We start from the raw sequence: 25,597 nt of genomic DNA on the forward strand, positions 1-25,597 counted from the left end.
GGGGGAAGGGGAGGGTTTGAGCACTCACCCATGGGGAACTCCACAAGCGGGGCTTGGGGTAGCCAGGGCACCTGGCTGTAAGTAGAGGGGCGCAGTGGGAAAGGGGAGTGTGCTGTCAAGTCCAGGCCCCATTCTTTCTGTTTTGCACAAGAAAGCAGAGACAGAAGACGCGGTTCTTCATGTATCTCTTTCCTGAGTCTCCAAGCCCTTTGAGAACATGATAGCGGTTCTGGACCCGTAATCAAGAAAAACGTATACACACATAGCCTCTGCACACAGTCTGCATCCCCCCTAAGCCTCCACAGAACCCACGGGACCCCAGGTTCTAAGTGGGTGGGGAGCCACAAAGAATTCCTAGCTTGGCTCCCCTGTCTGGCAGCCCCCTACCAGCTTACACCTCGTTCGAAGGACGCACATGGTTCACTCCACTTTAAGACCCCTACCCTAGAATAAGGCCTGTGTTGGGAGGAAAAAGGGATTTGCCTGGCAGTCCTGGTGTGTTCCTAATACACCCCTTTTTCCTATGAAACGTGGGTTCAGATGCTATATCTCCTATGGTCACCCCAGAGGGAGGTGACCATTCTGTTACTCCAGTCCCTGGGATAGCTGTGGGATGCGGGAGGGCTCGTCCTTCCTGCAGCTGCCATACATCATCCTATCAGAGAGGCCACTGAGCCACCAGCCAGACTGGACCCCCCCAGTGGACAGCCACCAGCCAGACTGGACCCCCCAGTGGACAGCCACCAGCCAGACTGGACCCCCCAGTGGACAGCCACCAGCCAGACTGGACTCCCAGTGGACGGCAAGAGGTTTGTCCTCGCAGGGTTTAAGACCTCCCATTTCTAAAAAGGGAACTCTCCTACACTGTTGGTGGGAATGCAAGTTGGTATAGCCACTATGGAAACAGTCCTCATTACCATATGATCCAGCAATCCCACTCCTGGGCATATATGCAGACAAAACCCTAATCCAAAAAGATACATGTGCTCCTATGTTCATAGCAGCACAGTTCACCATAGCCAAGACGTGGAAACAACCTAAATGCCCACCAACAGATGAATGGATAAAGAAGATGTGGTACATATACACAATGGAATACTACTCAGCCATAAAAAAGAACAAAATGATGCCATTTGCAGCAACATGGATGCAGCTAGAGATTATCATACTAAGTGAAGTAAGTCAGAAAGAGAAAGACAAATACCATATGGTATCACTTATATGTGGAATCTGAAATATGACACAAATGAACCTACCTATGAAACAGACTTAACGGTCACAGAGAACAGACTTGTGTTTGCCAAGGGGGAGGCGGTTGGGGGAGGGATGCAGTGGCAGGTTGGGGTCAGCAGATGTAAGTTATTGTACATGGAATGGATAAACGACAAGGTCCTACTGTATACCACAGGGAACTATATTCAATATCCTATGATGAACCAGAATGGAAAAGAATATTTAAAAAAAGAAGGTATATATGTATAACTGAATCACTTTTCTGTGCAGCAGAAATTAACACAACATTGTAAATCAACTATACTTCAATTAAAAAATAAATAACAATTTAAGAAAAGACTTCCCGTCTCTAAATTTACTGTCCTGGGACCTGTCACTCTCTGACGGCCCTTCCTATTCTTCCCACGACTCCTTCTTTTTGTCGCCATACACCTTCCTTTCCCTTGCTTTGGTTTCCTGTTCCCCTCACCATTTTTGCTACCCTCTCTTGATTAATTCAGCGAATGTTTACAGTACTTGAAAGTTAGTTACACAAGCCACTTTCAGCATCTTCCCCACAAGTGTTGCCTCTGAATAGAATTAACAAACCTCAATTATAAAATGACACACGAATGCATCCAAATTGCAGTGGTTAATTTTCATTGACAAAGATGTGGTCGCCAGGATGCAGAGATTATTTCAAATGTCCTCAAATCTGAATGCGAGTGGAATTCCATACTCTGAATGGCATCTTTAGCCTGATGACAGTGACTGAAAACTGTTCTCTTTCGATTCTAGAGCACTCAAAACCAGGGACGATTGAGAGGGGTTATTGTTCTCCAGTCATTCTGCTGAGAAACAATTGGACTTATTTCCATGGAGACCAGGGACTCTGCGGATTTGGGAAAGCCCCAGAAGAAATCAGTGAGTGGTTCGTGGGAGATTGGTGAGCTGGCCAGTGTGAGACCTGAGGTCCTCTCAGAAGAGGGGACGCCCCATGCCGACCAGGAGATGCAAGACAAAGCACCCCATTACTACATCCCTATCCAGAGAAACTCCTTCTTCAATCGCACCGTGAGACACAGAAGCAAAGGCAAAGCCAGAGGCACTCCCGAACAGAACTGCGGACACCTGGCAGGTCAGTACCGGGGACGACTGTCACAGCTGCTCATGACATCCAGTTGGAGTCACTGGGGCTGAAAGGCCCACTTAAATGAAAGGAGAATAAAAGGCACTGAAAATGAACAAGGACAGGTTCAATAAGGTGGAACATTTTGAAGCCCTTATCCAAAGAATTCAAATTCCCCCAATAAGATGATGTGGATACTTCAGGAGAAAGTGTTGACCCAAGTGATACAGTAAGACTGGCTTCTATTAAAAGAGCCGTCTTGTTCCAGGGCTCAGCAAACCCCCCAGATTCCATGCATTCTAGAAGGGAGACTTGCAGTTGTCTATGTGTAAGGATATCTGGGAACACGAGTTTCTCTCCTAACATGAGGTTCTATCCTGTTCTCTCACCATCACCATGATAGCTAGAGTTTCTGTTGTCCTGAAAACATGAGAGATTAATACCGTGGCAATAGCTTTGCAGCAGGATCCCTTAATCTTTTAAACCAGTTCCTAGCACATTTCATCTGCTCAAAGCACATCTGTTGAGCAGAGTAGGACCAGAAACGTCTACAAACGGGGGTTGTCAGAGCTGAGTCTCCTTCCCCTGTGACTTGCCCACGTGGCTGAGCGGGCAGCAGGCCGGGGTTGTGGACCGTGTGACAGTTTCTTAGCCCCTGGGGTACGGCAGCTGTCACTGGACAGATAGCACGCTGCCCCGTGTGTGCTGGGGAGACATTAACTGGTTCACAAACTTTCATTAAACTCTATCTAGTAGCCTTTTGCCACATGTTAAACCACCCTTAAAACATAGAGACGGGACAACAATATCTATTATTTCTCTTGATCCTGCGGGTTGATTGGGTGGCCCCTCTGTCTGGGCCACTTTGTCTGACCTCTGCAGTGAGTTGGTGGCTGATCTGGGGTTGGAAAGTCAAGGACGGCCTCTCTGGCCGCTAGTGAGCTGGTTGGTCCACGAGGGCCTCACCTGGACTGTCTGTCTCTGCTCCACGTGTGGCCCATTCTCCAGGAGGCTAGCTCGGGCTTGTTCACATGGCAGCAGGGCTCCCAGAAAGCAGGAACAGAAGCCTCCAGGTCTTGAGACCCGGGGTCAGAGCCTGCACAGTCACTTCTACCACATTCTCTCTGTCCAAGCAGCTCACAGGTCCAGTCCAGATAAAAGCAGATGGAGAAATCAACTCCACTGCTTGATGCGAGGAGCAGCAAAGAAAGCGTGGTTGTCTGCCACCTACCACAAACATAGAATTTTGGGTTGAGTACCGTGCGAAGCCAGAGAAATACAACAATGGGAATACTATAGTCATGGGAGCAGGGTGGTTGGTACAGTATATTACTCTCTCAACTTCTGTGTGTGTTTGAAAATTTCCATAAGAGTTAAAAGCACACACACATGAATAAGTGGGAGTCTCTGCCCTTAAGAACCCCAAATATTGTAATGATGTCATTTTACTGCAAGCAATGCGGCAAAGTTTATAAGAGAGGCAAAGGCTTTAAACTAGACCCTCTGGAAGGGTTAGGAATGATTCCCCCAAAGAAGATGATATGTTAGGTGAGCCCTGAAGGATGCATTAGGACGTGGCCAGAAAGAGCAGCAGCTAACTTGGCTGAGCACTTGTGGGTACTTATTGGCTAAGATAGGCAGGCATTTCAAGGCAGTTCTTACCATACCCATTTTACAGATTAAAAAAAATAACGAAGGCCCTGAGAAACGGAGTCACCCCAAATCGCACAGCTAGTGAGTGGTATGGCTTGATCTAGAGTTCAGATTCTTCTAGTCCCAGAACCTGTGCTGATGGAGAAGGGGGTCAGAGCAGCTCTGTCCAGCAGAAATGTAATGCAAGCCACATATGTCGTTTAAAATTTTTTTACATTAAAAAGTAAACAGAAATGAGTAAAATTAATTTTAACAATGCATTCTATTTAACCCAATACATCCAAAATATTATAATTTTATCCTATCGTCAATAATCGATATAAAAATTAGTAATAAGACATTTTACAGTCTTTTTGTGGTACTGTTTTTGAAATCTGTTCGGTATTTTACATTTGTAGTCTCTCTCAATTTGCACACTAAATTTTCATGGGAAATTCTTGATCTGGATTTAGATTTCATAAAATGTGCAGTCAAAGAAGTAGTTTACAGCCAGAGAAGTTATTAAATGTACAGCCAGAAAAGTTAATCAAAGTAGAAACAATCCCCAGATTACTCCAAATAACCTCAAAAGATTTCTAATAATGAAACTATCAGTTTTTACATTTAAATTAACTTAAGTTTTAAAAAAATGAAGAATTCACTTTAGTCACATGAGCCACATTTCAAGTGTGTGATAGCCCCACGTGGCTAGCGGCTACCCCATCGGACCTTGCAGGGTTACAGCGTTGAAAGCAGAGAGAAGAGCAGAATCAGCTGCCCAAAGCTGGGGTGGGGGACTTTCTGAGCAGGAGAAAAGGTGGGTGTGGGGCTCTGTCTGAGATGAGGCTGGAGAGGGAAACGGGGTTGATGGGGAGACAGCCTCAAGTTTGTTGCCTCCGAGATGAGTGGAGGCTGCTGACGCCAGTGTAGACACACGGCCACAGCATGTCCTGCCACAGCCATTTATCAAGATGCCATTTATGTTCAGACCATAAATACTCTCATCAGACTCGCAGTTTTATTTGTAAAGTGACTTCCTCATTTTAGCTCCCTGGAGTTAACTCTCAGGACAGCCCAGCATCCCCTGATCCAGGGTCCAAGGAGAAAACACTGTTCTGCTGAGGAGGCCACCTAGCACCGGGCTTCTTCCGTCCACCCCTCACAAGGAAAGAAGGCTGGCGCTCTGGGTTCACGGTTTGTGATCTGGGTCTGGAAAGTGAGGACAGTCCCCATCTCATCTGCTAAGGGGTGTCCTTTCAAAGTCATACGAGAACATTAACTAACAACGCCACCTACGGTTGATCTGACACTCTAGGGCAGGTGACTTATTATTTAATATCTATTAGGACTCAGAAATTGTAAAGTTAGATGTCAAAAAACTGATAAGTTGCAAATGATTTTCGTCCAGTAGAGATGATAACACCAGTGGTTATGGTTCTATTGTCCTCTAAGACATTAACCAGGTTTGTATCCAAGTTTTCAAGCTCATTTCTGATTTTCTTTTTTCCGCTATACATGCACGTATGGATGGATGTGTGTATGGACGTATGTGTGGCTATGAAGTTTCTTGTACCATAATTACGATTTTCATTGTGATGGCATTGCAGGTCACTGAATACAGCACAAAAAGTGGCAAATTCCCCTTCGGGGGCATGAGAGGAAGGACACCCCTCTTCACTCCACTTCCTTCTCCTCTCAGGGTGACAGTTGCTACTGACCTAGTCTCATAGAGAGAATTGCCTGAAAAGGGGAGATGAGATGCACATTCCTAACTCCCTACATTTCTCACATGTCACAGATTCACTGGAAAATGGGAACTCTGTAAATGAGCCCCTGAACTTGAATTTCCCCCAGAGCAGAACTCGACCCTGGAGAATACCGACACGGACAGACCTAGGAGCCAAGAGAGCAAGGTGAGAGACAACAAATCATGAGGGGTTGGTTCATGAAACAATGTCACAAGGGTTGTTCTGCAGAGTCTTAACAGGGCTACAAGGGTGTCTTGTGTTTAAAAAATAATAATAATTTTCAGTTGTTCATGTTTTAAAAAACTCCATTTTTTTTTTTAGATTCCATATATATGCGTTAGCATAAGGTATTTGTTTTTCTCTTTCTGACTTACTTCACTCTGTATGACAGACTCTAGGTCCATCCACCTCACTACAAATAACTCTATTTCATTTCTTTTTATGGCTTTTAATATTCCATTGCATATATGACCTAGAGAGGTGGGATAGGGAGGGTGGGAGGGAGGCTCAAGAGGGAGGGGATATGGGGATATATGTATGCGTATGGCTGATTCACTTGGTTGTACAACAGAAACTAACAAGGATTGTGAAGCAATTATACTCCAGTAAAGATCTATTAAAAATAAATAAATAAATCACCCTCAAAGCTCTGAGTAGTGCATCAGTTAAAAAAAAAAAACAACTCCACAATTTCCTTAAAAAAAAAATAAATAGCTCCACTTTTACTCTCCTGTCACAAAACTAGGAAACTTTAGATACTAAACACATGAAGAAGTAGAAAAGAAAAATCACTGCATCACCACCACCCAGAGGTTTTTATGTGTTGTAAATGTTTTGTCTTTTTTTCCATATGTTTTATGCATATTTTCTTTTCATAAAATGGGATCTTATATACATGCCATCTTGAAACCTACTTAACAATACAGGCAGACTTCAGAGATGTTGAGGGTTTGGTTCCAGATCATCACAATAAAGTGAATCTTGCAGCAGAGCAAGTAGCATGAATTTTTTGGTTTCCCAGTGCATATAAAAGTTATGTTTGGGCTTCCCTGGTGGCGCAGCAGTTGAGAGTCAGCCTGCTGATGCAGGGGACACGGGTTCGTGCCCCAGTCTGGGAAGATCCCACGTGCCATGGGGCAGCTGGGCCCGTGAGCCATGGCTGCTGAGCCTGCGTGTCTGGAGCCTGTGCTCTGCAACGGGAGAGGCCACAACAGTGAGAGGCCTGCGTACCGCAAAAAAAAAGAAAAAAAGAACTCCACCCAAAAGACTTCCTGCTAGGGGCCAGGTGGACCAGAAAGTGGCTGCAGAAACGTGGGGCGTCATAAGTGGCCAGCTTGAGAGCTTTGCACATGCCCCAAAACTGCAGTCAGAGACCCCTGGCAAGGTATCTCTGAGGAGCCCCTACAATTGCCCCACTCTGAGGGCCCAAAGTGCAGCGAAGGGGACAGGGAGAAGACAGAGCATGAAGCAGAGGCTTCCCAGCTGTGGGAGGCCTGGATGGGAAGGAGTTGGAGTTTTGAAATAGCTTTCAGGTGCACTTTTTATACCCAGCAAAAGAGGCCATTTGTTTATAAGCTAAGAGTGACTGGAAAAACTTTGCATGTGGTCTGCCTGAGATTTCACCCAAGGCTGGGCAGGCAGTACCAACTCACAGAGCAGGCTGAAGTGAGGAGTCGAGGGGAAGATGAGAGCCCTTTCTGTCTGCTCCCCACTGAGTCAGTCTGGCTCACAGAAGTCGCCTGTGCTTCCTTCCGTCTTGGGCTTAGTGAGGACAGAGGTTTGGGGGAGCATATCTAGGTCAGTCTCAGGAGTCCCAATGTGACACTTGTTTCTATTATGTTTTCTGACCTGGATTTCTATGGTCAGGCAGGTCACAACATACTTATGGAAAAGCTTTCTAGTCAAAACCTCCTGCTGGGCTGTCAGGCTCCCACAGCTTTGGGTTACTGCTTTTATAGGTAAAGTTCCAAATATGAGTTTCTCCTGGGAAATGTTACCACTCGACAGTTAATGAACCACCACATCCATGTTTGCTTGACATGAGACATCTGCGGTACTGTTGGTGAGTGCCATCCATCCCCTTCCACTCGTTACTCCTCATTTCACCAGCACCGTGGCATTCAGAGGCTCAGGTCTTTATTTGTGTAAAGTAATTTAATCTCTGCTCTTGCCCACATCTCTTGTGTCCCTATCTTTATATACTGTGTGCCTCATGTAAAGTGCCACGGTTGACTCTGAGCATCTCTTGTTCAGTTTCCATGGTCACTTTCCCAATGCTGTTAGCCATCCATTCCTGTTGAAATCCCCTTTGCTCTAAGCCAGGAAAATAATTCTCTACCTCCTTGCTGATTTGTGTGTATAAATGCAAGATTCTGATCTAAATTTGACCCCCCCCCACAAAAAAAGGAAAAAAAGAGAACCCTACATTGTACAAAGACTGGAAGCAATTGAAGAAGGACTAGAGTGTTATGCTGGGCCCCAAATATTTTACCCCTCTTTTTTGCAATTGTCACTATAGTAAATGTTTTCATAAAGGCAATTTTAATAGTACTTATTAAAGGAAATTTTACATTACAACAAGATGTATAAATCTTGGATATATAGCTTGATGAATGCGTTAGTCAGCTTGGGCTGTCATAACAAAATACCATAGACTGATGCTTAGACAACAGAAATTTGTTTCTCACAGTTCTGGAGGCCAGAAGTCCTAGATCAAGGTACCAGCATGGTTGGGTTCTGGCTCGCAGACAGCCACCTTCTTGCTGTGTCTTCACACAGTGGAGAGGGAAAGTGAGCTCTGGTCTTTTCCTCTTCGTGGGGCCCCACCCTCCCAAAGACCCCATCTCCAAATACCATCACACTGGGGTTAGGGCTTCAACATATGAATTTGGGTCGGGGTGGGTGGATACAATTCACTCCACAGACATGAACGTTTACATACATATACACCCACTTGACCATCAACCAGACCAATATCTAGAACATTAGCCTTGAAGCTAAGACCCTTTTCCTATTAATACCCATCCCTCTCAGACAGAACTATCTTCTGATTTCTATCACCGTTAGATTAATTTTGCTCTCATGAACTTCATAAAAATGGGATCACACAGTGTGTCATCTATAGTGTCTCTCTTTGCTCAACATAATATTTGAGATTCATCAACATGTGTCTATCAGATTGTTCTTTTTATTGCTGAGAAGTATGACCACAATTTGCTTATCCATCCTTCTGTTAATGACTATTTGGATTATTTCTAGTTTCAACTAATATAAAGTTGCTACGAATGTTCTTAGACAAGTCTTTTTGTGGATGTATGCACTCATTTCTCCAGAGTGTGTACTCAGGAGTGGAAGTGTTGGGTCTTAGGATAGGTGTTTATTTAATGTTATTAGAAACGGTCAAGTGATTTCTCAAAATGATTGACTACTTTACACTGCTACTTTACACTCCTATCAGCAAGATATCAAAGTTCTGGTTGCTCTAGATCCTCACCAATGCTTGGAATTGTCAATCTTTGTAACTGTATCCACTCTAATATATTGAGGTTTCTCACTGTGATTTTAATCTGCATTTCCCCAATGACTCATGATGTTGAGTACCTTTTCATATGTTTGTTGGCCATTCATGTATCTTCTTCTGTGAAGTTCTTATTCAACTCTTTTGCCCATTTATTATTATTTTTTTAATTTGTAGGATTCCTTATGTATCTTGACCACAAATCCTTGGTCAGATAAATGAATTGCAAATATGTTCTACCAGTCTGTGGCTTGTCTTTTAATTTTCCTGTTTTTTAAAGAGCAGAAATTTTGACAAAGACTAACATCAATTTTTTTTTCTTTTATTGTTTGCCCTTTTCCATTCTAAGAAAGATTTGACTACTTCAAAGATAGTGTCCTATGCTTTTCGTATGGATGTTTTATACTTTTAGCTTTCACATGTAGGTCTATGGTCCATATGGATATCCAGTTGCTCTGCAATCATTTATTAAAAAGAACTTCTGTTTCCCCTGATGAACTGCATTGGTGTTTTGTTTGGTTTTGATTTTGTTTTTCTGAAAATCCACTGACTGCAGACACACGGGTCTTTTCTGGACTTCTATTCCATTTCATTGATCTAATTGTCTTTCCTTATGCCAATATTACACTGCTTAAATACTGTAGCTTTATGCTAAGTTTTAAAATCTGGTAGCGTAAACCCTCCTACTTTGTTCTTTTTTAAGACTGTCTTGGCTATTTTAAGTCCTTTGCATTTCCATATAAATTTTAGAATCAGTTTGTCAATTTATATTCTGAAAAAAAGTCTGCTAGACTTTGGTTAAGATTGCATTATCTCTATATAGACAAATTTGGAGATTATTGACACCTGAAGATTGAACAATTTAAGGTACCAATCTATGAACATGTCCTAATTTTCCATTTATTTAGATACTCCTTAAATTAATCCAGCAATAATTTTATAGTATACTATAGAAGATTTACACATTATATTTGTTCCTGCATTGAATGGTTTTCATCCTGTTTTAAATGTCTGTGTTTTGTAATTTCATTTTTCAATTGTTTATTGGTAGTATGTATAAATACAATTAATTTCTGCATGTTCGCCCAGTATCCTGTGACCTTGATGAGTTCAACTGTAGTTTTGCTTGTATATTCCTTTGGATTCTCCACACACACAATCCTGTCTTCTGTGAATAAAGATAGTTTTAATTCTTTCTTTCCAATCTTCATGCCTTCTATTTGTTTTTTCTTGTCTTATTGCACTGGTGAGGACTTCCATTATGATATTGAAAGAAGTAGTGAGAGTAGGAATCCTTATCTCATTCCCTGGTCACAGTTGCTTTGATTGCAAAGATCAGAGCCTACTCAAATTTGTTCAAGTAAAAGAGGCATGTGGTAAGGATGCTGGAATCCCAAAGAAACCAAATAAAAGAGATGAAGCTCAACTCTATAGGAAGGGAAAAGCCATCAGGAGAGCCACTTTCTCCTTTTCTCAGGGGCCATGGGGCCCACTCCTCTCTGCTCTGTGGACTGCTTTATTCTCCTGCTCTCTTCTCAGACCAGCTTCTCCTGTTTGTCACATTGCACATGACCCAAAATGGCAGCCATAGCCGATATGACCTTTCAGCTTGGCTCTCCACAGCCATTGTGGATTTTTGTGTCTCTAAGACAGAATTTCTAAGGAAAAAAATTCTGGTTGGCCATTCTTGGGTCAGGTGTTTAGCTCTGGACCAATCAGCTAAAAGAACAGGAGGCAGGATTAATGAGGTCATTCCCACTTCAGAGGAAACTGTGTTGGGGAGAATCTTTGAGAAGTATGTGAAGGAGAGCCAGGCACCCAAAATGTATCTCATGTAATTAGAGTCCGGGATTCCCACATGAGGGAATGCCAAAGGGGTCTTGGCTGAGGTGAGAAGCAGCAGAATGGAAGTTAGAGCAGTAGGGGCTGGAGGCTAGATTAGAGGATTAATGTCTTCTGAGACCCAGATGGCCAAGGAACCAGTCCTCCATTTTCTAGAAGTTTGGGTGGTGCTGATATGAAGCACGTGATGTTCTTCTTAGTGGTCAGTGCCTATCCCCAGAGGTTCTAGGATTGTCTGCAGCTCACCCAAGGGTGTCCTGCAAGTCCTTTTCCATATGCCCACAAGCAGGGGGTTCACGGTGCTGCTAGGCAGTGCAGCAGGAGGGGAACACGATTACTATAGACAGATGTGCTAGCAAGAGGAGCACAGGAAGGGAACTAACGTCTGTTGAGGGTCTTTATGTGTATGACCGCTTTAAATTCTCTTACATTATTCCCATCTCACAGATTGGAAAACTAAGGCTCAAAGTTAGTAAGTAGACTGAGGTGGCACAGCTAGTAAGAGAGCCAGACCAGGAATCCAGAGGCTTAGACTCCATACCCCATCATCTCCCACTTCCCAGGCTGCCCTGGATGGAGGTATTGCCAGGGTAAACTTGGCTGTGAGAAGGAGGGTGTTATTGTTAAGTTGCCCACAGTGGGCAAAGCCCAGAGGCACCCCCAGTCCGTCACCAGATTGGTCCCTTAAGGGTCCTCTCAAGTCAAGATGTTATAAGTTAGGTCTTTACTATAGATGTAATGTCCCAGAAATCATTTCATATCATAAAAGTACCAAATTGATAAATATAGATACACACATATGAGAAAAGAACTCAAACATGTGCTTTGATGAATTGACATTTCTATATAAAATTAAACTACATTATAAATTTTCACATGGGGCAATTTTTCTGCATGAAATGAGCGGCTGATGCTTCTTAAAATATTTGTCCCCTGATCTTCGGACTGAAAATGCCTCTGTCTTTTCCTGGCAGTGCCCTGAGGGAATCGCGGGAGTTTCTAATTGTTCCAAGGATTGTCAGCCTGTATTAAGCATTAGAGTCACCCCAGGGTTAACACTCGCAGGGCAGCCAGGGGCAGCCTCACTCCATGTTAACAGCTCTGCTCTACTTGCTCCAGCCAAACCTTCCTCATTATTAAATATTGTGACTATTATCCCTGGATCCATCTCCAAAATGATCATTGCCATGAAATCCCTCACTGCCATTAAAGGCTCATGCATGGCACTGTGAGTCTCTGAAGGCTGATATGAGGGAGGGACCGGTTTCCATATTGGAAAGTGTATATGTTGCCATGGAAATATACAAGTGCCATGTATTGTAACCCTGGGGGCAGCTTGTCAGATGTTCATAAATGCGAGTTTGGGTTGTCACTAGGAGAGCCTCACAGTCTTTACAATCCGTAAACACAAGAAACAAATGTTGAGTCACTGCAGATTGGCGGCTGCCTCTTTGATTCAAGGAAGCTGCTTTGGGTTTTGCCATTAGTCAGTCATTTGGGGCAATACACGAGCTGAAGAAATGCAGCCTGACTCTAATCAGCCTCTAGAGCTACCAGTTTATAAGAAACACAGGAGCGAGAGGAACCAGTAAAACACACTGCAGTCGCAATCAACAAAATCCAGACAAGACCGGTGACGCAATTTCTCAACATAGCACAAGGAGAAAACGAGAAAGTGAAGCAGCGATTCAAAGGTTCTCAAGGAAAAAACAAGGAAGTGAGGGAGCGATTCGAAGGTTCTCAAGCAACATCGACCAATAGCAACACATAGACCTTACTTGAATCCTGATTCAAACACTGTGTCCCTTTTCTGGAATGGAAAATTTCAAAGACGATCAGGGAAATTTGAACATGGATCAGATGTTTGATGATACTAAGAAATTATTAATTTTTTAAGGCATGTTAAAGGTATTATGGCTATTTTTAAAGTCCTTTTCTTTTAGAGATACATTCTGAAATATTTTGGATAAAACGGATATGATGTCTGGGATTCGCTTCAAAATAATGCAGGCCCAGGAAGGCGAGGGTAGGAGTAGGGATGAAAGAAGATAAGCCATGAGGTGGTTAGGAATCCACCTGCCAATGCAGGGGACACGGGTTCAAGCTCTGGTCCAGGAAGGACCCACATGCCGCAGAGCAACTAAGCCCGTGCGCCACAACTTCTGAGCCTGCGCTCTAGAGCCTGTGAGCCATAACTACTGAAGCCCGTGTGCCTAGAGCCTGTGCTCCACGACAAAGAGAAGCCACCACAATGAGAAGCCCGCGCACTGCAATGAAAAGTAGCTCCCGCTTGCTGCAACTAGAGAAAGCCCACACACAGCAACGAAGACCCAACGCAGCCAAAAATAAATAAATAAATTTTAAAAATTAAAGGGACCTCCCTGGTGGTGCAGTGGTTGGGAATCCACCTGCCAATGCAGGGGACATGGGTTCGAGCCCTGGTCCGTGAAGATCCCACATGCCGCAGAGCAACTAAGCCCATGCGCCACAACTACTGAGCCTGTGCTCTGGAGCCCGCGAGCCACAACTACTGAGCCTGAGTGCCACAACTGCTGAGCCCGCGTGCCACAGCTACTGAAGCCCAAGCGCCTACAGGCCATGCTCCACAACAAGAGAGGCCACCGCAACGAGAAGCCCGCGCACCGCAACAAAGAGTAGCTCCCCTAAAAAAAAAAAAAAAAGAGTAGCCCCCGCTCGCCGCAACTAGAGAAAGCCTGCGTGCAGCAACAAAGAGCCAACCCAGCCAAAAGTAAATAATCAATAAATAAATTTATTAAAAAAAAAGAAGATAAGCCATGAGTCTTTAACTGTTGAGCTGGTGATAGGTATTTGGGTAGTTCATTATACTTTTCTGTCTACTTTAGGGTACGTTTGAAATTTTCCATAATAAAAAGCTGACTTATTATATTTTTTGAGAGCTTATTTTTTCAAAAATAAACAGGCAGAAGTGGAAGTAGAGAGGCCCTTCAGGCCCCACCCCAATCCCCCTGCCTGTGTCCTTTTCCAGGAGGTTGGGCAGAATCATCAACCCCTACCACTGATCATGGTGGTCTAGGGGACGTCGACTGCAGGCTCCCTGAAGGCAGGACCAGGCCAAGTTTTGTTCCCCCTGAGCACTTAGCACATGCCTGACTCACCAGGAGTGCTCAGTATTTGCAGAGGCAGGGAGGCTCCCTGGGCAGAGGTTGCAGCCTGGGAACTTGACGACCCTTTGAAGGCACACCTGTGCAAACTAGTCCAGTCGTGGCCCAGGACTGCTCAGACCAAGGCTCTCACAAAGCCAGGTCACAGTGGCACCGGGATAGGTAAATACTGCAGTCCTGGCAGGAATGCAGCAGCTCTAATGCGGAAGGGTTTGCCTGCCCCAGCTGCCTTCTGGAGATAACCCACTTCTCCAGCTCCTCCAGTGAGACAGGAGACCCAGTACCCTCAACAATAAAAATGCAAACGGAGCATCATCAGTTAACTTCCTCTCCGGCAATCCCTCTACCTGGGCACTGGCTAAGCCCGGGAGTGCCCACCCCTTCTGTGCAACGTGAACTAAGGACACTGCCACGCTCAAAGGATCTCAGGCCACTTGGACATGGTGACTGAAGAGGTTTAGATGTTCTGTCTCTGAAATTGTTTCTATTCTTAGACTGTCTCAGAACAAATATAACTGTGACTATGCAGCTAATTTCATATATTTTTGACAGCTCTATCTTATTTTCAGCAGTGCTAAACTTTTCTTCCCTTTGGGAAGTTGAAGGACTGTGTTCCCCACCTCCCCACCAGGCCTTGACACGGGCTGCAGGGCAAGTGGCTCTTTCAGGGTGACCTTGGGATGGGCATGACCCCCAGCTCTCCCTCCTCCTGTTCTGCCCAGAGGTGACCAGACAAAGGCTCAGGAACTTGCAAACGACTCAGATCTTAAGGGATCAAGTGGACAGTCTCTTGGACTTGCTAACTCCTTTAACATTTGAAACAACAATAATAGTAATAATAATAGGCATGGGGCAGAGCTTGACACGTAGGTGTTTGTTTGTTTTTCTTGCCTGCATGGCGTGCTGCTTTCGGGATCTTATTTCCCTGACCAGGAATTGAACCTGCACCCCCTGCAGTGGAAGTGCAGAGTCTTAACCACTGGACTGCCAGTGAAGCCCCTGATGCATGGGTTTTACCTACGTAATTACACCTTTGGTGTTTTAAGCTGTTGATATCTTCTGACTTGTTAAGTTGTCCTTTTAGGTTACTTTTGCCTTAATTGGGTTATTCTAGTTTATTTTACCTATCATTCTTTTAATTTTTAGGCTTCACCTTCCTTCTTATTCTCCCTCTATTTAAATCACCTTTTAAATGTTTTCCTTTAGATTTTACCTTTATAATTACTTCCACTAATAAAATCCAGCGCTTCTGGCTTTGCTCTAGTATCAAATCCTCCCCTGAACCCCGCCACTTTATTTTGTTTTTAACTTAACTGTTTAACTCCCTAAGCTTCTGGGCGGTTGTAGGTCTTAACTTATTGCTTTATTTCTTATTTCTTTTTAAGCTATAATGTTTTATATGTCCTTTTGTTTTGTTTGCTTGACTGTTCACAACCATAACTTTTCAATAACTTAATTTTGTTCTTAAATTATTATTTTATTGGTTCTACGCCTTATGCATAATGTTAATTTTTCTGTTTCTTTTGTTTGTCATAAATCTGTATCTTATTGGTTGTATTTTTCTCTAATTCTTTAGAATTCTTTTATTTGTTTATTTATAAAATTTATTTATTTTTGGCTGCGTTGGGTCTTTGTTGCTGTGCACGGGCTTTTTCTCTAGTTTCGGCCAGCGGGGGCTACCTCTTCGTGGCGGTTCACGGGCCTCCCATTGCGGTGGCCTCTCTTGTTGTGGAGCACGGGCTCTAGGCGTGCGGGCTTCAGTAGTTGTGGCTCGCGGGCTCTAGAACGCAGGCTCGGTAGTTGTGGCACACGGGTCTAGCTGCTCCTCGGCATGTGGGATCTTCCCGGACCAGGGCTCGAACTCACGTCCCCTGCATTGGCAGGTGGATTCTTAACCACTGCACCACCAGGGAAGCCCTTGAATTCTTTTCTTTTTTCTTTTTTTAAATTAATTGATTTGGCTGCTTCGGGTCTTAGTTGCAGCACGCGGGATCTTTAGTCGCAGCATGCGGACTCTCAGTTGCACCATGTGAGATCTAGTTCCCTGACCAGAGATTGAACCCGGGCTCCCTGCACTGGGAGCAAGGAGTCTTAGCCACTGGACCACCAGGGAAGTTCCTCTTTTGAATTCTTAATTTCAAAAATTTTACCTCCTGGACTGGCCCTGGGGAGGATGTGGAAGCTGGGGCAGTGGATCCAGGAAACCTGTTTCTCTCACCTTCAAGACCCGCCCTGCTCTGACCTTAGGAGGCCCAGAAGGATCCTCATACAGGCAAGAGATCAGAGAAGTTCAGAGCGGGGCTTGAGTCCTGGGTTGTCCTCATACCAGCATGTGGTTTGGGGTAAATAAATCCTCACTCCTCCCAAGCCTCAGTCACCTCATACTATAGAGGAAAAGAGCCGAGTTTGAGACCAGAAAACACACGGACAGGGTGGAGCACATACAAGCAAACAGTAAACTGCATCTGTCTTTGGGAGGGATCAGAGAATACATACAGTGTGATTTCATGTTGGTAAAATTCAAAAACCTGCCAAACTAAACAAGGTGGGCAAAGTCTGAATCTAATCATAGAAAACCTCAGAAAACCCAAATCAAGAAAGAGTCTACAGAATAATTGGCCTGAAATCATTGTCAAGGTTACAGATGGCAAAGACTGAGGAACCATTCCAGCCTGAAGGAAACCAAAGCAGCTAGACAGCTAGATGCACTGGATGAGTCTGGATTGGATCTTTCTGCCATGAAGGACATTATTGGGACAACAGATGAAATCTGAATGGAGTCTGAACATTAGTTGGCAATAGTGTGTCCAAGTTAACTTTCTGATTTTGGTGATATTTTGGTTATATAGGAGTTGGTCCTTGGTTGTAGAAAATACAGACTAAACAGTATTTGGGGATGATGGGACATCGGTCAACAACTGACCCTCCAACAGTTCAGTAAAAGTTAAAAAGAGAAAAAGGTTCTTTGTACTGTACTTTGTACTGTACTGTACTTACAACTTTTGAGATTCTTTCAAAATGTAAGAAAAAATTTTAAATATCTTGAGCCTTGAAAAATAAAGGCCGCAGGCTCTTGATCTAGATTCGCAAGTTTGACTCTGGCTCCATTGTTTACTAGGTGTGAAAGCAAGTTACTCAGGCTTGCTTTGCCTCAATTTACGCATCTTTAAATTGGGGATGATAGCAATGCTTAACTCACTGGAGGCACGATGAAGAAAACTAAGTTAATATCTATAAAGTGCTGAGAACAATGATCGATAGCGAACATGCATTTCCTGTTTATCTCAAGGATTTAAAATTGCTCTCACTTCAAGGCCTTTGCACCTGCTGCTCCCACATCAACCACTGTTGCCTGGATACTTTCTATTCATCCTTCAGGTCTCACTTAGCTTCTTCCCGAAAGCCCTCCCTGACCCTCCATCCCTCCGTCCCACTTCCTGCCTCAGGCTGCATTAGAAACTCCTCTCTCGAGCTCCCATAGTACCGTGTACTATCCCCATCATAGGTATTAATTTATAATTTCCTGATGACTTATCTTTTCTATCAGATGATACTTAGCTCAAGGCGTCTTTGTTCATGGTCATATCCTCAGGCCTAAGATAGTTAATGAATGAATGAATGAATGATCTGGTTGCACGCCTCCCCTGTCATAGATTTGAGAATGAAGCATCCTTTGTTTGAGGATGTGATTCCAGGCCCCAAGTCTGGAGGGCACCATTCACACTGTCATCTATGTAAAAGGGACCCCTGGAGTTGGGCAGTGCACAGCCTGAGCTGCTGTACATGGCAGCCCTGAGGACAAATCAACAGTTGCCTTCATAGATGATCTGTTCTGTTACCCATATACCAGTAGGAAGAATGAATCATTTTTATGGTTAGCTGCTCTAAAACAAAAATCATTACTTTGGCAGATGCTTCACCCTGCAAACCAGAGGAATCCATTGATTTATGTGTTCTGTCATTTAATGAATATTTACTGAGCACCTCCACTGTTCTGAGTGCTGATTTCTATCAGAAAACTCCTTATTTGGTGACTCAGGGGAACATTTAGCAACCACTTCCCTGAAAACTTCCCAGAAAGCCTCAGTGCCCTAAAGCCTATGGTCCAGAAGCCTATTGTTGGGCTTTAGTTGTGTGGTTCTGGCGCATTCCTTCTTGGAAAGGTTTCCAGGCCCCAATCACTTCAACTCATGCTCCATGGAAAGAACTGTGACCTTGACTACGTGTCCTGGAGCATCCACAGAGCAGCTCTTCCAAGGAAGATTCTGGCTCTGGGCAGATCACTGAGAAGTTTGTGCCACTTCATTTTCATAAGAGGATGTATGTCAACTGTCCTCTGGCCTGATTTATCACTGTTTGTTTCTCATTCATTCATTTTGAGCACATTGGTCACGTAGGAGTAGCAGTCTCAGATTTAAACCATCAATACCAGGAGGTGGGTACACCAATCCCTTTTCAAAGGGAGATTGATCAAGGCAATTGATTATGTTGCCAAGATTTTCCAGCAAAAAGATGGCAAAGTCAGAAAATACAAACCCCCAAAATGTTGTGTGGCAAATAATACTATTTCCTTGTAGAAAGCGACCCATGAAGTTAACTAATCTACTATTGGAAAAACATAGTAATCACTGTGAGAATAATCAATAAAACGGTACTAGATGCAATGATAGATCATCTCCCAGAAATCCTGGAACTCTTAGGTTGGCTAGTAGGTAAAGCAGTGTACAAGAAAAAAGCAAATGCCAAACAGCAGAAAAGGTTCTGAAATTTAATAAGTATCACCCTGCTCCACAGATTCACGAGGAATCAATTAAATCAATGGAAGAATGTATGGAAAACATTTAAAACAGTACTTGCCACATAGGAGGTGCTTGATAAATGTCTGCTGGAATTTGAATAGCTTGAATTTCCTCTGCAATTCTTATACGTATTAACATTTCTTATATTACATGGTTCTTAGGTGTTGTCCTTGGATTTATATTCATATTTCCAGTTTCCATTAGCATTACTCTGGCTTTATTTTTTATTTTATTTTAAAATTTATTTATTTTATTTATTTATTTTTGGCTGTGTTGGGTTTTCGTTGCTGCACGTGGGCTTTCTCTAGTTGCAGCGAGCAGGGGCTGCTCCTCGTTGTGGTGCGCAGGCTTCTCATTTTGGTGGCTTGTCTTATTGCAGAGCACAGGATCTAGGCGTGCAGGCTTCAGTAGTTGTGGCACGTGGGCTCAGTAGTTGTGGCTTGTGGGCTCTAGAGCGCAGGCTCAGTAGTCGTGGTGCACGGGCAGACCAGGGCTCGAACCCGTGTCCGCTGCATTGGCAGGCGGATTCTTAACCACTGTGCCACCAGGGAAGTCCCACTGGCTTTATTTTTAAAGAGCTGCCTTAATCACCATGCAGAACACACAGGTTCCAGGTCCTTGCCTGAGGTGTGAGCCCCAGCCTGTCACCAACAGAAACCTCCTGGTGGCAGCTGAAGGTTTTGCGGCCCTTTTATCCTTTGGTAACCTGGATTTTGTCCCTGGACGGCACCAGGCCCTCACAGGGCTCTGTGCTTTCCCTCCACCTTTCAACTCTAGCAGCTAAGCCTCACTTCAATGTCCTGCCTCTGGCTTACGGTATAAGTCAGCCACAGACAGACAAATACTGTATGTTTTCACTCATGTGACATCTAAAAAATAAACAAATGGACAAAACAGAAACAGACTCACAGATACAGAGAGCAAAGTAGTGGTTGCCAGTGGGGAGAGGGGGAGGGACAAGATGGGGGAAAGGGATTAAGAGACACAAACCACTGGATATAAAATAAATAAGATACAAGGATGTAATGCACAGCACAGAGAATATAGCCAATATTTTATAACAACTTTAATGGAGTTTAATGGAGCATAATCTGTAAAAATATTGAAGTACTATGTTGTACACCTGAAACTAGTATTGTAAATCAACTACACTTGAAGTTTAAAAAAGGAGATACCATAAAACACTGCCACTCAAAACTTCCCGTCACACTGACTACAGCAATACCATTGAGCAAGTCATCTTTCACACAAGAATCCATGGGAGTGGGCTTCCCTGGTGGCGCAGTGGTTGAGAGTCCACCTGCCGATGCAGGGGACACGGGTTCGTGTTCCAGTCCGGGAAGATCCCACATGCTGCGGAGTGGCTGTGCCCGTGAGCCATGGCCACTGAGCCTGCGCGTCCGGAGCCTGTGCTCCGCAACCGGAGAGGCCACAACAGTGAGAGGCCCGCGTACCACAAAAAAAAAAAAAGAATCCATGGGAGAAATGACTTCTTTCGCCTATAAACAATGTATGGGGATTTCCATTGCACGTAAGGGAATTGGGGGGTGACGGGCGGGGTGCGCCGACTAGAGAGAGAAAAGAGCAAGTGATGTGGCCCTCGGCACCCTGGTGGCACCAAGGGCAGGCAGCACGCAGCGCCCTGGAAGGGAGTGTCAGACCTCCCCCCTTGCTTTTCTCCTCTCTGATGTGGGTAACTGGCACTGCCTGTCTCCTAAACCCTGACACTGCCAGCCATGCAACGATAAAACCTCCAGATTAAGATCTTGACTCCACACTGTAGGATAATCACATGCTCTATTTCGGCCAAGTTTAATTACTATGCCGGGAGTCAGGTCTTCCCAGGTTGCAAAGTCACATGCCAGCCAAGACAAGGCCATCACACCTGGCCTGGGGAGACATGTAAGAACCTGTGTGTGAGCCAAGGAGATGAGATGCTGGATTTGGGTTCAAGGCGGAACAGCAAATCACAGGTAATTCATTTTACAGAGTCTGCTACATCTAAAGAGGGCCACAGGAAGTGCCTGGGATGATGCATGTGTGGAAAACCCCGTGCTGCCGGAGGGTAACTCCTGGTCAACCAGAGAGGGCTAAAGGGACAGCAGCTTCGGCAGAAAGGACCCAGTGTCTTTGTTCACTTTGCAGTCTTTGCTTTGGCAAGTGTCAAACACACAATGGGACAGCGACACTGGTTGTCCTCAGAATTTTCTGGCAAAAAGCTGAAGGAATGTGGGGTATTCCTCCTCCAAGACACCCAGTGACCCCACTGCCCAGTATTCATGGCCTCCTATTGAGTGTGGGCTGGACTTCATGACCACTTCTAACTGATAGGAAGGCTTAAAGGCATGTGAATTAGAGTCAAGGTCATAAAAGGCAGCAGGCATTAGTCTCTCCCTCTTGTGGATCACTCACTCTGGGGAAACCAGTTTCCATGTCATGAGGACACTGGGTAGCCCAAGAAAGGCCCACATGGCAGCAGCTGGACCGCATCCCCGTGAAAGAAACATGTGCTTCCTGGCCCAGGAGAGAATAAATGTTGCTGTAAGCTGCAAAGTCATGGGGCCATTTGTTACACGGCAATAGATAACTAATACATTGGGAACATTCTATAAACTGCGCTAGAAGGTAAAGTCTACCCATATATACAATATGCTGGGCAGAATGCTTGGCATCATATCCCTCTGACCCCATCTGCCCTTCTCCTGTTCCCCTGCCTCCTGGGACACTACACTACACACACACACACACACACACACACACACACACACACACACACACACAGGGCCCTCACAGCCCTCAGGCAATGACTGACACCACAGTATAAAATTCCAGCTTCCTTGTGACCGAGGGGCAGTTAATGTCCCACACCCCTGTGGGGGCAGCTGAGACTGGGACTCTGCCTGAAACCCTCTGCTTGGCATTTCTTCTCCCTGTCCTGCTTCTCCACTCCCTCACTCGTTTCTCCTGGGAGCTCCTCCTTAAGGAGTCACCTGCACTTGAATCTTTATCTCAAGGGAATCTCACCTAGGATACCCCATATTAAAACCCGGTCTCCTTGAAAAAAGAAAAATAAAGATGCCAAGTCTTAATTGAAATTTCCCCTTAAAGTTATCAGATTCTTAAAGAAATTCTTCCATTCCCATAATTAAGATAACTTTTAAACAAAGAAAATCTGTTTACAACTTTAAGTGTACCATTTATCCAGTAATTTTTCAAGAAGTATTTACTAGGCCTCTATGATGGGTAAGTCAATAAAATAAATCCTTCAGCAACTATAGATGAAATAATGGGCCCTCAACGAGCATCTTTTCAGAAACCATCAGTGTAATATTATCAGCATGGTGTTGTCTGTCGTTTTGGGGCTTGCACATAATGACCATTTAAAGTCAATAACATACGGTATTTGTTTTTCTCTTTCTGACTTACTTCACTCTGTATGACAGACTCTAGGTCCATCCACCTCACTACAAATAACTCAATTTTGTTTCTTTTTATGGCTGAGTAATATTCCATTGTATATATGTGCCACATCTTCTTTATCCATTCATCTGTCGATGGACACTTAGGTTGCTTCCATGTACTGGCTATTGTAAATAGAGCTGCAATGAACATTTTGGTACATGACTCTTTTTGAATTATGGTTTTCTCAGGGTATATGCCCAGTAGTGGCATTGCTAGGTCGTATGGTAGTTCTATTTTTAGTTTTTTAAGGAAACTCCATACTGTTCTCCACAGTGGCTGTATCAATTTACATTCCCACCAGCAGTGCAAGAGTGTTCCCTTTTCTCCATATCCTCTCCAGCATTTATTGTTTGTAGAGTTTTTTTTTTTTTTTTTTTTTGCGGTATGCGGGCCTCTCACTGTGTGGCCTCTCCCGTCGCGGAGCAACAGGCTCCGGACGCGCAGGCTCAGCGGCCATGGCTCACGGGCCCAGCTGCTCCGCAGCATGTGGGATCTTCCCGGACTGGGGCATGAACCCATGTCCCCTACATCAGCAGGCAGACTCTCAACCACTGCGCCACCAGGGAAGCCCCCTGTTTGTAGAGTTTTTGATGATGGCCATTCTGACTGGTGTGAGATGATATCTCATTGTAGTTTTGATTTGCATTTCTTTAATGATTAATGATGTTGAGCATTCTTTCATGTGTTTGTTGGCAGTCTGTATATCTTCTTTGGAGAAATGTCTATTTAGGTCTTCTGCCCATTTTTGGATTGGGTTGTTTGTTTTTTTGTTATTGAGCTGCATGAGCTGCTTGTAGATTTTGGAGATTAATCCTTTGTCAGTTGCTTCATTCGCAAATATTTTCCCCCATTCTGAGGGTTGTCTTTTGGTCTTGTTGCTAACACAGATACATGGAATCTAAGAAAAAAAAAATGTCATGAAGAACCTAGGGGTAAGACAGGAATAAAGACACAGACCTACTAGAGAATGGACTTGAGGATATGGGGAGGGGGAAGGGTAAGCTGAGACAAAGTGAGAGAGGCATGGACATATATACACTACCAAACGTAAAATAGCTAGCTAGGGGGAAGCAGCCACATAGCAGAGGGAGATCAGCTCGGTGCTTTGTGACCACCTAGAGGGGTGGGATAGGGAGGGTGGGAGGGAGGGAGACGCCAGAGGGAAGAGATATGGGAACATATGTATATGTATAACTGATTCACTTTGTTATAAAGTAGAAACTAACACACCACTGTAAAGCAATTATACTCCAATAAAAATGTAAAAATAAAAACAAATATATTTAATGCTCCGTCTATTCTACAGAAAGAATATAGATAACAATTTTTAAAATCAATATATTTTGGCCTAACTCTGCAAAGAAATAAATAGCAAGTAATTTGTAAAAATAAATAAATAAATAAATAAATAAAAATGAAGTCAATAACGAGTAGCTGCGTGTTGGACGCTCTGGCGGGTGTGGCGGCCGAGTCGTCTGCAGGGGCGTAGAGTGTGGATGCTCAGTACTCACTCGTGGAATCAATTACTGGACACTTGGCAGGGGATACACGTTTGTCAGCTGTTCTTCCTTTTTTTCTGAAGCACGTGGTGAAATCAATCATCTGTTGGTGAAACTGACTGAACCAGCAGACAAGGCAAGTCTGGTTTTGATGGTGACAGTTTCAGAACAAACTGTCTCAGAGGAGGGCAGGGGGATAGGCAGTGGTGAGGGGACCTCCTGGAAGTAACCTGAGGTCACAGCAACTGTCAGGACTAAGAGCCTCCCCTGACCCTCTCCTTGCCCTGCTGGCCCTGGAACAGCACGCGTCCATGGAGAGAGGTCCTGCCCCCTTGGTTGTCCTTTCTGTAAAATCGGAATACAGCTCTTCTAGCCAGGCCTTCCTCTGCTCCCCCAGACCCTCATCTCCTAACACCCTGCCCCACACCCCAGTGGGAAAGCGGAGCCAGGAATCCCGGGGCGGCGTGTCAGGGGAGAGTGGCTGCAGGGCCAACCCCACTGCCCGTCCCTCGGCAGCCCCGGCAGCCCCGCTGATACTTCCACTCACACGTATCATAGAAATGTTCTTTTCCTACAAAATGGGCCACGTTTTTTAAATTAATGGATTTGTTTGTTTAATTTTTGGGGCCGTGCTGTGCAGCTTGCGGGATCTTATTTCCCCAACCAGGGATTGAACCCGGGCCCTCAGCACTGAGAGCTCAAGAGTCCTAACCACTGGACCGACAGGGAATTCCCAGGCTACGTTTTTTAAAAAACATATACAAACAACACAGCTCACTGAATTTACAAATCCATTGGAAAACCATAGAAACCCTAAAATTAAGACAAGCAAAAGAGGGCTTCCCTGGTGACGCAGTGATTAAGAATCCACCTGCCAATGCAGGGGACACAGGTTTGAACCCTGGTCCGGGAAGATCCCACATGCCGCAGAGCAACTAAGCCCGTGAGCCACAACTACTGAGCCTGCGCTCTAGAGCCCGTGAGCCACAACTACTGAAGCCTGTGCACCTAGAGCCCGTGCTCTGCAACAAGAGAGGCCACCGCAATGAGGAGCCCCCGCACAGCACTGAAGAGTAGCCCCTGCTGGCCGCAACTAGAGAAAGCCCACGCGTAGCAACAAAGACACAATGCAGCCAAAAATAAATAAATTAAATAAATTAATTTTTTAAAAAAAAGCAAAAGAAAAACATTACCGAACCAGGCTGGGTTCGCCCCACACACAGCAAGCCAAAACGCTGAGGCTCCGAGGTTTGCAGCAAGGAGAGGGTTTACAAAGAAGAATCATGGGCTGACACATGTGGGGAGCAGGGGAAGCACGGGGAGTGTGGGAGAGTGGGGAAAGGAAATTGGGAAAAGGTGCAGTCATCACCCTGCTCACGTGTAACTAAGCTACAGGCCTCTACACGTCCAACAATGGAGGCTCTTAGCACGATCTGAGGGTGGGGTTTTCAGTCCTCTGACGTCAAAGGGTCACCCACTTGCTCGTGCCCAGTTGGAGGGTCAGTGGTCCTATCCAGTCTTAACCAGCCCAGCATCTAACCAGATGCGGCTGACTTTCAGCTCAGCTCAAACTAGAGGCAGCTGACTCCAAGTTCCTCGAAAACAACTCAGGCA

At 44.6% G+C, this 25,597-nt stretch overlaps 1 long non-coding RNA gene across 1 annotated transcript in view; it reads right to left on the reverse strand.

The window, feature by feature from the left end:
- Positions 1 to 3,207: 3,207 nt before the first annotated feature.
- Positions 3,208 to 25,597, reverse strand: part of LOC132522007 (uncharacterized) — a 34,899-nt gene continuing 12,509 nt past the window's right edge. Inside the window, exon 3 of the long non-coding RNA XR_009541012.1 lies at positions 3,208 to 3,568. This is a non-coding gene — a long non-coding RNA (uncharacterized LOC132522007). The remainder of the gene's footprint in view (positions 3,569 to 25,597) is intronic.

Source organism: Lagenorhynchus albirostris, chromosome 6 (assembly GCF_949774975.1).
Source record: "Lagenorhynchus albirostris chromosome 6, mLagAlb1.1, whole genome shotgun sequence".
Taxonomy (NCBI): domain Eukaryota; kingdom Metazoa; phylum Chordata; class Mammalia; order Artiodactyla; family Delphinidae; genus Lagenorhynchus; species Lagenorhynchus albirostris.